This window comes from Chelonoidis abingdonii, unplaced genomic scaffold (genome assembly GCF_003597395.2).
Source record: "Chelonoidis abingdonii isolate Lonesome George unplaced genomic scaffold, CheloAbing_2.0 scaffold0557, whole genome shotgun sequence".
In the NCBI taxonomy this organism is placed as follows: Eukaryota; Metazoa; Chordata; order Testudines; family Testudinidae; genus Chelonoidis; species Chelonoidis abingdonii.
The window spans coordinates 1-14,050 of record NW_027424818.1 but is presented as its reverse complement, the minus strand read 5'-3'; the positions used below and the strand labels follow the sequence as shown (position 1 = coordinate 14,050).

General features: G+C 62.5%; 1 pseudogene; it reads left to right on the top strand.

The window, feature by feature from the left end:
• Positions 1-136: 136 nt before the first annotated feature.
• LOC116831160 (HAUS augmin-like complex subunit 5) lies at positions 137-7,727 on the top strand (annotated as a pseudogene).
• Positions 7,728-14,050: the final 6,323 nt, after the last annotated feature.

The window sequence follows — 14,050 nt, the reverse complement described above, 5'->3', positions numbered from 1 at the left end:
GTAGTGGGTGGGAAGTGAGTTGGGGTGAGATCATGATGCAGAGGGGTGCTATGGGGTGGGGGACAGTGGAGTGCTGAGCTGTGGATCTGGGAAATGGGGGTGGGATCAGTGGGGCGGGGGATTGGGGTGCTGTGGGGTGAGGAGCCCTGCCATGGATGAGCAAGATGCCTGGGTCTCTAGCAGTGGGTGGATGCAGGGGGCACACTCAGGGGCAGGGCTGTCCAGGAGAAGCCCTCTCCCAATCAGAGTCTTCCCCTCCACAAAGGGAAAGCTCAGTGGGTCAGAACCGGAGCAGGAGCGGCGCAAGCAGCTGGCCCAGGACGTAGCCCGCCTGCGTGGGGAGCTGCAGCAGTTAGACCTGCAGATAGAGACAGCCCAGCGTGAGGTCATGGCTGACGGTAAAGGGGGAGCCCCAAGGATCTGGGGGGGGGCAGCATAATCTGTGCCCCCAGCGCTCTACCCCAGACCATCACTGTAGGGGTGGAGGGCACAAAATCCACTCCAGTCCTCCCATCTGTTCTCCCCCAACATACAGTGGGATCGTCCCCCTGCAGCCCAGATCCACTTCCCCCCACTTCTTTGTGGGGAGCAGGATTGTTCCCGTGCCCTGCCCTCTTTGGGGGCAACATCTCCCCACATGGTCTCTTCCCCAGCCGCAAGGTTCCCGTGGCCAATGGGGCTGCTGATTTTTTCCCCCCATGCTCCCTCCCCAGACAATCGCCTGTGGGGTTCACACCCATCACCTCAGGATTCCTGGGGTCTGTCTCCTACTCTGGGACCGGGGCAGGGGATGGGGAGACGGTGGGAGCCAGGACTCCTGGGTTCTATCCCCAGCTCTGGGAGGGGAGTGGAGCCTAGCGGTTAGCATCAGGAGCTTGGGGTGGGTTTTCCCTGACACACTTTCTTCTCCCACCCTGCAGAGATCTCCCTGGAGGCAGCCCAGGAGCGGATCCGTGACGCCCAGCGCCGCTCCCTGCTGCTCAAGGCCTATGCAGCCAGTGCAGCCAAGGAGCGCCAGCAGCTGCAGGGCAGCGTAACACAGCTGAGGGGGCGGCTGGAGCAGCTGCAGGACATCAGCAGGTGTGGGGGAGGGGGATCCATCCTTAGTGTGGGGTCCCCACTGTCCTGGTCGTATCCCCCAGCATCCTTTGCTCTCGAAGCACTACCCAGTGGACATCTCTGCTGGGTAGTAACTCCCAGAATCCTTTGCTCCTTGGGAGGGGGTCCCATGGCGAGTGGCATTAGGAATAGGGGACTGCCCATCCTGGGTAGCGTCTCTCAGGATCCTTTGCTCCATGGCAGGGTCCCACTGGGGGTTGGGGGCTGGGCTGGGGTGAGGGTGGGGGGATGTCCTGAACTGTGCTTCCTCCCTCTCCCCACCCCATTTTCATGGCCACCTCTGGTCTCTGCAGAAAGGCCAAGGTGGAGCTGACGATGGGAGGGAAGGTGCCTGACCTCGGATTTGCTGGCGTGGAGCCTGAAGTGCTGGTGAGTTGGAATGGGGACAGGCGGTAGATCCTGGGCAGGGGGAGAGGAATTTGGGAATCCTGCTCCCCTGTGCCACTTGGGGATCGTGATCTGGGGATCCCAGTCCTTGGATCTTGTGGGGTGATCTGGAGATCCCAAGGCAGGATCTAGTGACAAGGGGTACCCGGTGATCTGAGCCCTGTGAATGCCAGCATGGGGCTCTGGTGATCTCACCATGGGATCTGGTGATGGGGTTTGGTTGGGGAGGAGGAAGGAATCAGACTGAGCCTGGTGCCGGGACCCGGGAGGAGTCTGCGCCATTGGCAATGAGGTCCTGGGATCCTGAGAGATCTCACTGAGCCTGGTGCCTGGATCCCAATATGGAGGGAAGATCGAGTAGATCTGGGGATTCCACCAGTGATTCCTGGTGATCTGCAGTTTTCTTGAGGGCCATTATTTTCTCCCCACCTCGGTAACCTGTCAACGTGTCTGTTCGTCTCTCCACAGCGGGACGTGCGGACGGCCTGCCAGCTGCGATTCACTTCTGAAGTCGCTTTCGAAGCACAATACGTCTGGGACTCCAACGTAAGACCCTGGAGCTGCTCGCCTCCCTCTCCCCCCAACCCCCACTCTGTTTCAACCCCGCCCAGGTGTGTCTCAGCAGCGGGGACAGCGAGGAGCTCGCTGACGCAATCTAAGCACTGGCTGAGCACGGTGGAGGTAACGGGGAGGAAGGGGCAAATGGGTAGGGGACTGGTACGGCTCGCATGGTCGAGATGCAGCACCTCTCGAGCTAGGATAGACTGCACAAATGCTGAAAACTGCGACAGCCGACGCTGGTGCTAAAGTTAGCCACTCTGAGGGCAGCGTGGCGCCGTCCTTAGTGCCGGCATATGGGAATCCTGATTGCTGGGGAAACCACTGCCCTGCTCTACCGAACACACCTCTAGCAACCACAGGGGGTATTAGAGCAAACCCTGACTGCCAGGGAGAGACCCCTGCCCTGCTCCCTGCAGCACAGCGCCCCGAGCCATCCGCACTGGTATTGGAGACAGCCCTGACTCCAGGGAGAGCCCTCTGCCCTGCTCTCTGGCAGCACAAGCGCCCCTAGCACCGACTGGGGTATTGGAGCAGCCCTGATCTAGGGGGACCCCCTCCTGCGTCCCTGCAGCACAGCACCCCAGGGCTGGGCTGGCCGGCCATTGGGCAAGCTCTGACTGCTACAGGGGTTCCCTTGCCCTGTCCTGCAGCACGCGCCCCCTAGCACCGCACGGGGTATTGGAGCCAAGCCCTGACTGCCCCAGGGAGAGCCCTCTGCCTGCTCTCTGCAGCACAGCGCCTCCTCAGCACTGCACTGGGTATTCGGAGCCAGCTGATGAGGGTACAGTTCCTGCCTGGGTGGCTCATCCCATTCTCTCTCCCACGCAGGACATTCTGGTTCTTACGCTCCCAACCATGTTCGGCAAGCCTGGAGCACCTGGCCCTGGAGAACACCTCTGCAGATGCAAGAGCTCGCAGCCGATTGACATTCCCCGCGAGTAGAGGCTCTCAAAGTGGGTACCACAAGGGGTGCAGTGTGGTGCAGGTGCTGTACGGAAGCCAATTGCCCCCAGTGATAGTGGCCTGTAACTGGGTGGGGGGCAGAGTCAGAGTTTGGGAGAAGGGGACTGTGGGGCTTTGCCGCCTGGTGAGGCAGCTTGTACTGTCAGGGGGCAGAGTCAGGGCTCTGGGAGGCTGCGCCCCAGTGGTGCTGCAGTGACCCACGGCACAGTGCTGGGGCTTTATCTCTGCCTGCAGGTCCGCTACTGAGAGCTATCGCTGAAGACCTGGCGGGGCGCCAGCAGCCCTGCCTCGGTCGGGCCTCATACAGTAGTGGGGGCATGCGGAGGGGCAGGCAGGGCCACATTGGGGTCGGGCAGTTGCGCAAGCTAGAATATAGCGGGGGGCGGGGGGCACATTGGTGTTCCGGAGGCTGGGATTAGCAGGGGAAGGAGGGGGCCGCGTCCTGGGGCTGGGATCCCGGGACTTGGGGGGATCTTCAGGGCCATATAATCCGGCGGGATAATAGCAGGGAGGGGTGGTATCCTGGCCCTCCTTACCTGCTCCTCCCCTGGCTGCAGGAAGGCTGGAGCAGTGTGAGGAGCTTGTGGTGCAGCAGCTCCCCTACAGGCCCGGGAGCGGCACGGCACGCACGGCTGGCTTCCCTCGTGCAGAGATGCACCGGCTGCGCGGAAGCGGCTCGGAGCGGCCATCCTCGCCAGTGAGAATCCCGCTCCCTGGGCTCACCCTGCAGTCCTTGGTGACCACCCACGCCATTGAAGAACATCCCTGCTGGGAGACTTTCTGCCCCGGGTCCCCCTGCACTGGTGAGGGCTCCTGGAGAGCCACTCACTGAGCTGGGGAGACTTCCCTGTCCGTGGGGTCAGCCTGTGGTGAGCAAACCTGCTGGGGAGACATCCCACCACCCAGGGTCCCTCCTGCACAGTCATGTGAAGTGACACCCAACCTCAGATCGTGCCCCCTGCTGGGAAATTCCTGCCCATGTGGTCTCCCCCCAGACTACAGAGAACGCCCCCTACTGAAGCCAGCCTGTCCGCCGGCCCCCAGGGCGGTGCTGGACTGGAGCTGGGCGGGCTGTACCCTGGCAGGGCTGCGGATGGGCACACCGGGCTGCCGGAGCTGGAAACGGAGGCGAGTGCAACGCCACCGAGCTGCAGGCCTTGTCAGAGCAAACGCAGCGCATCCTGCGACTTCCCGCCACCTGGGTGATGGGGGGGGGGGGGCGAGTGGGTTACGAAGCAGGGTAACTCTGGATACTAACGCTGCCTGGGAATGGGGGGAAAATAGGCACACAGGATATGAGAGGGCATGGCTGGGGGGTTCCTGAGGGGAATCCACAGGGTACGCTGCTGGCCTGGGAAAGAGGTCAGAGGGTGCAATAGTGGACGGAATAAGGGGTGTGGGATGGATGGGCAAGGGAGGGAGTGGAAGTTGAGAGAGGGTGTGGACCTTCTGGGGTAAAGGAGGAAGGGATTGCAGGCTGAATATAGGAATGCTTGCTGCCAGGGCAGTAGGGACACTGTCTCGAAGCAGCCCGAGGACTGACAAATCTCCCCCGCCTATTACCAGCGGAAAAAGCCAGCAGCATGTGACGGCGCGATCAAAGGCACTCCTTACATCAAATCCCAGCTCCGCCAAGGACCAGGCTGAGGTGAGACACCGCCTCTCCTACCATGGGGTGGCAAGGATGGGGAGTCGAGGTGGGATACAGGAGGCTGTGGCGAGACTGAGGCACTGGCAGGCTTGGGGAGTGAGGCCCAGCGGGCGGGACTGAAGGGCACTGGCGGGGCAGGGGCGGGACTGAGGGGTCACTGGCAGAGCTAGGCCGTACTGACCGAGCGCCTGGCGGGGCAAGGGGAGTGGACACAGGCGGGCAGGAGTATGAGGCATGGGGGGGTTGGGAGTAGTGCCCAGGGTTTGGATAGCAGGGAGCTGCTGGTGGGACTGGAGGGGGGAAGGCAGGGGGCTGTAGGTGGTTGAAGGGGACCAGGCAGGGCTCCCGGGGCAGGAGCTCAGGGCTGGGGATCAGACTGAGGGTACCGGCAGGGCTGGGGAGTGAGGCCAGGGCTGGGGCTGACGAGGGGTACCGGCCAGGGCTTGGGGAGTGCGGCCCAGGACTGGGACTGAGGGGCCCAGAGGTCTCCTCCACCCCCCGCATGCTCTCTCAGGTCCAGGCCTTCGTGCAGAGGAAGCTGCTGGGCCCGGAGCAGGACCGTGAGCGGAGCTCAGCGGCTGCATGGGGGGGGGAGCCGTGAGTTCCGGAGCTGGGGGCCATCGCCTCCCCTGCCTCTGCGCTGCAGCCTCCTGGGGTGCGTTCCCCCAGCCCCCGCTGCTGTCTGATCTGCCCGTCCCCCCTCACAGGCCTTCCCCACGCTAGCAGGCCTGGGGCCGCTGTCCTGCCTAAGGTGCCCCAGCGGGTGGAATCTCCCATATGGGGGAGCCCGGCCTTAGGGGGGAGTACCTGGGATGGAGGTTTTGCCCCTACTACTGGACTTGGGTCTGCAGGAATTCGGGATCGTCTCCCCTCCCCTGCCCTGTGCCACACGGAATAGGGACTCAGAACCCGCCCTGAGATCTGCAGGTTGGAGGGGTATGTGCCCCGCCCAGCAGGACTGAAATACTCTGCTCCTCGCTCCATGCGGTGGCCTGTTCTCTGCAGGAGCATCATACTTGGGCAGTGGTATTAAATGCTGAGTAGCATGGAGATGAGCAGGGGTGTTGTGCTGGGAATACCAGTGAAAACGCATTGGTCTCTGCGAGGAGAGCTAATACCTAAATGGGGCAGGGGCTTTAATACCTGGGACATGATATCCTCCAGGTAATAATGCTCTGAAGCATCGGTACCCGACATCTGTGGGTGGAGGAATTAATACTTCTGGGCTGATAATGCTACTAGGAGCATGGTAGCCATAGCAGTGAAGAGGAGCTTGATACCTCGGTATTAATCTCGGGAACGCTGGTACCTGCTCTCTCAGGGGGTACCAATGCTTGTACTACCATGGCGGAGCTGTGACGGGAGGGTCCACAAGCCCGTCCTGGGAGCGGGTAGGGGATGGGTGGGGTGTCGGTGAGGTGGGGGCCTGATCTCTGGCATCTGACCACGTACCCCCTCCAGGTCAGCACGGTTCCCGGCCCACGAGCTGCTCATCCATAGCTGGCACCGGACGGCGCTAGCCAGCACGCGGGCCTCTCCTGTGTGCCCAGGCTCCGGCTCCCTCTCTAACAATGGTAGACACTGCCTCCACCAAGTGTGCGATGCAGGATCAGGGATGTCTCCCACAGGTGCGCGAGGAGACGCCTCTTCTGAAGGAGATAGGGGGTCCTGGAGGAGGGGGGGGGCAGGTACACCCCTACACTTATTTTGCATTAAACTTCTCAGAGCTCTGTGAGGGGGGCGCAGGCCCGTTCTCCCCTCCCCATCTGTGTGTCTCTGCCAAAGCCCGGAGACCTCCTGCCCAGCATGGCTGAGCTGAAGAGGAGCTGCTGGTCCTGCGTGCCCAAGCTGGGACAAGAACTAGGCGCTGGCCAGCTGCAGCAGCGCAGGCCCCAGGCCCGACGCGCAAGGTGAGTCCCTCCATGGGTTCAGATGGACAAGGGGAACGCCTCCCAGATCCTGAGGACCCTTCCCAGGTCTGCAAGGGGACCCTCCTGGCACACGAGCTGGCCTGAGGGCGGCAGGACCATGGCATCTGCTTATAACTCAGCACCCCCCACCCCCAAGCCGTAACTCCTCCAGACCTTACCAACGTCTCTTCCCCCAGCCCTGGTGCAGGCCCTGCGGGACCACGACCGGGAGCAGGCCAGAGCCCTGGGGCCGCGGATCCAGCTGGTGACGGAGCAGTGCAAGCAACGCATTGAGCGCTGGCCCGAGGTGCAGGCCGCCATTGATGCCTGGTGAGGAGGCCCCACCCAACTGGTTTATGGAACGTTTTGTTCTCCAGAACGGAGAGGCCCTGCCCATCCTTCGCTGGGGGTCGGTTCTCCCCTGCCTGGGGTGGGTGCTGTGAGGAAGAAGGGGGCTTGCCCAAGTGGTGGGGGCACAGGAAGGACTGATTGGGGGCGTGGGGGGCTGGGGTTAGAAGGAAGGGGGTGGCCTGGTGCCTCTGGAGAATGGGCGTACCTAGGGAGGGGCTGGGGGGCATGTGCCATGAGGGAGGATGTCACGGGGGGGAGGGGGGACGTGGGGGTGTCTGTGCAGGGGAGAGCTGTGGGGAGCGGGGCGGGAAGGAGCCATCTCACCCCTCCCCGTCTGCAGGTGGGAGCAGCCGGGGCAGTTTGTCCTGCCTGCGGAGCATCGCCTGGGCCTCACCTTGCAGCAGTGGCTGGAGCGCTGGACCCTGGCCCTCAAGACCCTCCAGCAGCAGCAGCAGCACAGCTGGGCCTGATGGCCCCGTCCTGCCTGGGAGGGGCTGGGGAGCCCCGCCCCCAAAGGGTGCAGTTGTAGGTAGCCATACCCCTGTTAGGGAAGGAGTGTGGGTCGGACACGACTATCTGGGGTGGAGGTTTGGGGGGCTTAGCCCAGTCCAGTCCAGCTGTCTCCTCTTGTGCAAAGTGGGGAGAGTCAGTGTTAAGGGGGGAGTCCAGATGCTGGTGGTGGGAACAGAAGTGGGGGAGCTGGTGTCCGGTGAGTGGGGGGCGTCCCAGATGGGTTTTGTGGCGTTCTGTAATTCACAATGTTCTGAATAAACTGACTAAATTCACATTCAGGCTCATGGCAGGGACTGGGACATGGGGTGCGCCAGCTCCGGTCTCCCCCAGGGCAGGAACTGGTTAGCTCGGGTGGGTAGGGAATGGGGCATGGGACTTTTCCCCTCGGATTGGGCCCTGGCTCAGGGCCCCAGGGCAGGGACTGGCTGGCTCAGGTGCATAGGGAATGGCCCCCTGCCAGGAGGCACCGCTCTCTCTGGCTGCTCCAGGCTGGCTGGGCCTGTGCATCTGCCTGGACCATCCCGCTCTCCCTCATGCCCAAGGGACCAGTAAACACGGCCCTGTCCCGAGCGCCTGAGCCCAGGGATTTATTCCTGTGTTGCTACCTCAACAGCCCCGGCTGCATCTTCCTGGCCTGTCCTACCCAGTGCAGCCCCACTTGGGGCAGGCAGGGATCCCACCCCTGAGCTTGCCGCCATGGCTGGGGCATCCCCTGCTTGGCAGAACCATCTCAGCTGCCCCCCCCAAATCAGCAGAGAGAATGATCAACCCAGGTGGCGATTCCACTATCGCTACATAGGCTGGCTGGCCTGACTTGTCTCCCAACTGCGGAGTGTGGTGAAGGGTTCAGCTCGCTCACCATGTGGCGCAGGAGTTTCAGCCTGGTCAGCCCCTGGAGTACCATCCCTCGGTCGCCCGGCTATGTCTATTGGTCTCCTGGAAAGGTCGTTCCCACTGGTAGCTGTCCAGTGGCAGTGAGTTCCACGGGCCTCGGCACATGCTGTGCGGGGCAGGGTCCTTATGTTGGGAGCAGTGGGAGTGAACTGTGTGGGCTTGTGTCTCTCGGAGCATGATTGTGAATAGTCGGTGTGGATGGTGGGTGATTGTGTGTGTGGCGGAAATCAGCAGAGAGAATGATCAACCCAGGTGGCGATTCCACTATCGCTACATAGGCTGGCTGGCCTGACTTGTCTCCCAACTGCGGAGTGTGGTGAAGGGTTCAGCTCGCTCACCATGTGGCGCAGGAGTTTTCAGCCTGGTCTAGCCCCTGGGAGTCCATCCCCTCGGTCGCCACGGCTATGTCTATTGTCTCCTGGAAAGGTCCGTTCCCACTGTAGCTGTCCATGGCAGTGAGTTCCACGGGCCTCGGCACTCTGTGCGGGGCAGAGTCCTTGTGTTGGGAAGTGGGTAGTGAACTGTGTGGGCTTGTGTCTCTTGAAGCATGAACTTGTGAATAGTCTGGTGTGGATGGTGGGTGTTGTGTGTGTGGCGGTGTGGCGGGGGAATGATGCATTCGTCCTTCTCTTTGGGGGGTGGGTGCGGCTAGTGTGTGCCCCAGGTGTGTTCCGTGTGTGAGTGTCTGGATTGTGTGGGTCCTTTTGAATCGCAGTGGCATCAGCATGTAGTGCACTGTCGGGATGAGATTGTCCCTCTCTTTGGGGGGTGGGTGGGCTAGTGTGTGCCCCAGGTGTGTCGTGTGTGTGTGTCTGGGATTGTGTGAGTTCCTTTGTGCATCAGCATGTGTGACTGTCTGGCTGTGTGGAGTTGTGGAGGTGTGTGTGGTAGCTGTGGTTTGTTTGTGTATGTGTATGTCACCTGCTGCAGGATACAAAGTCCTGCAAATGCCTTTCCTACCGGTTAGCCCAGCAACACACTGACACTGATACAAACACAGTGTCACACAAACACAGTGTCACACACACAGAGAGCAGGGCTCAGCCCCACCAGCCGAGGGCGGCAGGGACACACACATCTCCCTGGGGCCAGCTTGGATGATTTCCCATCACGACCCAACATGGTGCTGGTGACCCTACACAGGGGTGGGCAGTGACGGGGAGGCAGATGGATTCAGAAGGAAGCACTTTGGGAAAATCAGTCAAGGTCCTTAGCTGAGCTGGGACACAGACAGCTATCCTTGCACCATCCTGGGAGGGGAGTGGGATCTAGCAGTCAGAGCGGGGTGGGGGCTGGGTGCCAGGACCCCTGGGTTCTATCCCTGGCTCTGGGAGCAGAGGGGGGTCTAAAGGTTAGAGCAGGGGCACAGGGAGCCAGGACTGCTGGGTTCCATACTGGCAGCTGTTTTTCCTTGTGTCTCCCTCCCTAGAGCTCCCAGGCCAGCCCCCTAGAGGAATCTGAGGGGTTGAGGTGAGGGGGAGGTCGCTCTGCCACTTCAGAGTCATGATTCGATCCCCTCCCCCCTGATACCCCCCCATCAGAAAGTAGGTGCTCCTCCCCAGTGAGGCTCCCCACATGCGGAGGAAGCTAGTGGGTTTCTTGGGGGTCTCCGGCAGAGGTGACAGCACCCACCAGACACCCCCTCATGGCTGCAAGGAGACCCCCCCTGCACAGCACTCTGCTATGAAGGACCCAGGGGCGCCCAGCCAGGGCCAGGAGGTGACATGGGGCTGCATTGGCAGGAATGGGGCAGAACTGGGGGCTGGTGCCGGGCCGGGGGCTGGCTACACGGGGGAAAAACCACTCTGCTTTGTTAAATATTTCCCAAGTTTACCGCTGAATACAGGTTATGGGCATGACTTGAGGGGAATATTTTCTTTGCAAACAGACTCCATCTACCAAATTATGGTGCTAATCAGCTCCCCCTGCACCCCTCCCCCATCACCCCAGTATCTGAGCATCTTCCCGACCCACAGGGTAGTTCTCCTCCCAGGCCAGAGCGAGGGCGGGAAGCGCCACCAGCCCCATTTCCCGGACGAGAGGACTGAGACCCAGAGAGACAGAGTGATGCGCCCAAGGGCACCCGGGGAGTCTGGGGCGGGACAGGGGGCTGGGACTGGAGTGTTTTTCTTAAGGAGGTTTCTGCCCTCCTGCCTCCCAGCTCTGGCCTGCCCCTGGGTCACGTGGTGGTGCAGGGGCGGGGGGCCTCGGGGAAGGGGCGGGACCTCAGGGCAAGGGGCGGTGCAGGGGTGGGCATTAGCGGGAAGGGGCAGCGTGGGGCCGGGGACTCGGAGGAACAGCAGCGTGGCCATAAGGCCTGGGGAAAGCGGTGGCGCGAGGGCGGAGTCTTGGGGAGAGGCTGGTGCAGGGGCGGGGCCTTGAAGGGAGGGGCAATGCAGGGCAGGGATTGGGGAAGGGGCGAGTAAGGGCAGGGGATTGATAAAAGGGGTGGGGCGGGGCCTATGGGGAAAGGGCTGGTGCTTGGGCGGGGCCTTGGGGGAATGGGCGGGGCCTAGAGAGGAGGGGCCACGCAGGAGCAGGGATTCGGGGGTGGTCCGAGGTGGGGCACGAGGAGGGAAGGGCGAGTGAGGGCGGGGGATCAGGGAAGGGGCAGGGATTAGGGGGAGAGGGCAGAGCGAGGACGGGGTCTGCAGGGGCAGGCGAAGCGTAAGGGAGGGGGCTCAGAGGAAGGGGGGCGGCCACGTGCTGGCCCTGGTGGCCCCCCCCCCCACTTTTAGGGTCTGGATATTCCGCCGCCCCTGCAGGCCCCCCGCCGCCCAGACAGCTCCCCTCGCTCCAGCCCGGCTCTCACTGCCCGGCTCCCTTCGTATGGGATCCAGATTGGTAAATCAGACAGAGGGGATATGGTTGGATTAGGGGTGTTAAGGTTTTCCCTCCCCGTGGTTGCCTGGGCCACATCGGCTCACTCTGGTATTGGCGGTGGCCTTGGTGATGTTGTTCGATGTAAATGTCTACTAGACCACCGGATAGTGTCCAGACATCAGGCGTCTATTGATCGCGCATAGCGACGGCCACCCCACAGGCCCTGAGCACGCGTTCGTTCCAGCGGGTCCCAGGCGCCCAGCGCCCCGACGATCATGAAGCGTCGTGTAGACTCGAGCCCTTCCCGCCCGCAGGGTGTCGTCAAGGGGCGTATTTTCTCGAGTTTGCGGGCTCCGGGCTTTCGCGGAACGCCGGGGGTCCTGTTCATCGAACTGGGTATGGTCACGTTCGACGAGGATTGATCTTTTATCCGCTCCTCGTCCGTGACGACGATGTCTGGCCGCAGCGTCTGTCGGTGCCGGGGATAGGTGCGGTGTGACCGCGATCTCACCGAGTCGTGTGGCGCCGATGGCCTTTCGCTATGGCGGTCCTGGACGGCGTCATGTGGCGCAGCTGCCTAGCTCTGGCGTGGGGTTTGCAGCTGCACAGGACGTGGGCAGGGTCTCCCGGGTGTACCCGCACGTTCCTGCAGCGCTTGTCCCGGTTCCCGTGGCGGAAGGCTCCGTTGAGCGGGACGCAGTTCAGTCCGGGCGCCGGTTGTATGAAGCGCCAGTCGGCGAAGCGGCGTGAAGCTGCCCGCGGGGAGGAAGTGTGTTGCTGGAGTTCCCACTTTCTGGTCACCTCGAAGGCCTTGCCCTGGTCGGGTTTTTCCTCAGGGTGTCCACGTAGAGCGCGTGGACGGCGGGCCTTCAAGGCTCTCCAGCACGCCTCTGGCTCGGGGCTGACGGTGATGACTGCCCTCCGTCCCGATCTGCTTCACCAGACACTCCCAGCTCCTGTCCGCTTCCTTCGCTTCCAGACCCAGCGGCGAGCCCAGTCGCCTTCCCTAGTCGGCCGGTGGCGTTTGGCGGGCGCGGGGACCACAGCGAGGCGGTGTCCCCCTTCTCGGCCGAATTCGCCGTCCAGGGAACGCTCAGGAAGGTTGGCTACGTTCCTGGCCGGAGGGAGGCCTGCCGATTCGGTGCTCGTGGTAGCGTGCAGGGCGGTTCGCCGCGGACGCTCTTAACCGTGGTTCCGGGCAGTCAGGAGGCGGGAAAGGCGTGGCGTGTATGGGACCGCGATGTCACAGAGGTCTCCATGGCGGGGGCGTTGCGCCGCCGTGTCTAGTGGGCCGATATAGATGAGCTCCGTGCTGGCTCTTGAGCCAGGGACAGCACTTTTTGACCAGGTGCCGTGGTGTTGTGCTGCCTTTGTTGAGGGCACCTTTGCCACGGCGGAACCTCCTCAGGAACGAAGGCGATGCGGGGGATAACAAGAAGGTGTTGAGGGCCGGTTGAATCTTTCTGCATGGCGGCCAGCAGGATGCGTCGATCTTGGCAGCGTCCTGCAGGATCTCCCGCGATGCCGTGGTGTGTCTCGGGGTCTGCCGGACGGCGGACGCCCGTCGGCTGCGAGGGTGTTGGTACGCCTCCCTTTTCGGCCAGCGGAACGCGGGCTTGCCTGGATCTGAACTCCGTCGCCAGCAACCGAGTCTCTTTGGCTTCCCGGTTAGACGTGGTAGGGCGGCGCACTTCTTAGGCATTGAAGCTGGACACGTCCAGTCGGCGGCTTCTCCCCATGGTGTCGAGCATAACCCTTGGAGCCTCTCGGGTCATTGGTCCGCGATCAGGACCAGGTCATCCGCGTAGGCCAAGCACGCTCACCCTCTCGCCGTGCAGGTCTGAGGCCGGTCCGCGCCGTCGGAGCATCGCTCGCAGGAGTGCGCTCCATGGCCAGGTGAAGATGATTGGGCTGAAGGGCAGCCCTGCCTTTACGCCGCTGTGGATCGGGATTCTTCAGCGGTGTCCCCTTCCACGAGCGGATGGTGGTGTGCTGCAGTGTCTGGTAGAGATCCCGGATCAGGCAAAGGAAGGTCTCTGGCATCCCGAACTCCCGCAGCTGTGGTCAGTGTGAAATGTGGTGCGTGGGGGATGGAGCCGAAGGCGTTGGACAGCGCGAGCCACGCTATCCGGCGCACTGCTTTCCGCGCACCTCTTTTGGCCATCTGGAGGGGTGGTCTGGAAGCAGGAGTTGTGCTCGTAGCACCCCTCTGACGGCTATGAAGCCCTTTGGGCCTGGCTGATGGCTCCCCGGTCGACGGCCCACTCCGTGTCCTGGCTGCCAGGCACCGGCGTAGAGCTTGTACAGCGAGGAGCAGCAGGGGAAAGGAATTTTGGTCTCCAGTTGGCTCGTCGGGGTCGTCTCGCTCGCCCTTTGTGGATCAGGACGGTCATGGCCTTCTTCCAGGAGTGGGAGACGGTGCGAGAGAGCGGGGTATTAAAACTGAATAAGAACAGATTACTACACTGACCAAGCCATGAGGCCGAGAAGCCGATACCTTTCCCGGGCCACACCGCGGTTAAGCCTCCTGCTACCATGGCTTTGCTTGTCACAGACCCTTGCTTGAGACCTTCCGAGCGAAGTGCCGTCAGCTTCCGCGAAGTGACTCCGATTACACTCACTCCTATCCACGAACTCTCCACACCGATTCTGCTCACACACGGGGCATTCTTGCGCCGGTATCGCTTCGGTTCAGCCGTGGCCTCCGCTAGGCTGCCGCCAAACACCGCAGATTCTGATGATCCCCGCCCACTGTATTGTTGACGCCTTCCATCCCTGTCCGCCTACTCTCCTGTGTGTCCGCTCTCGGAAGCAGCGCGGTCCGCGCCGCGTTTCCCCTCCTCCGCTGCTCCAGCCACCTGCCCTGCGCGCAGGCCGT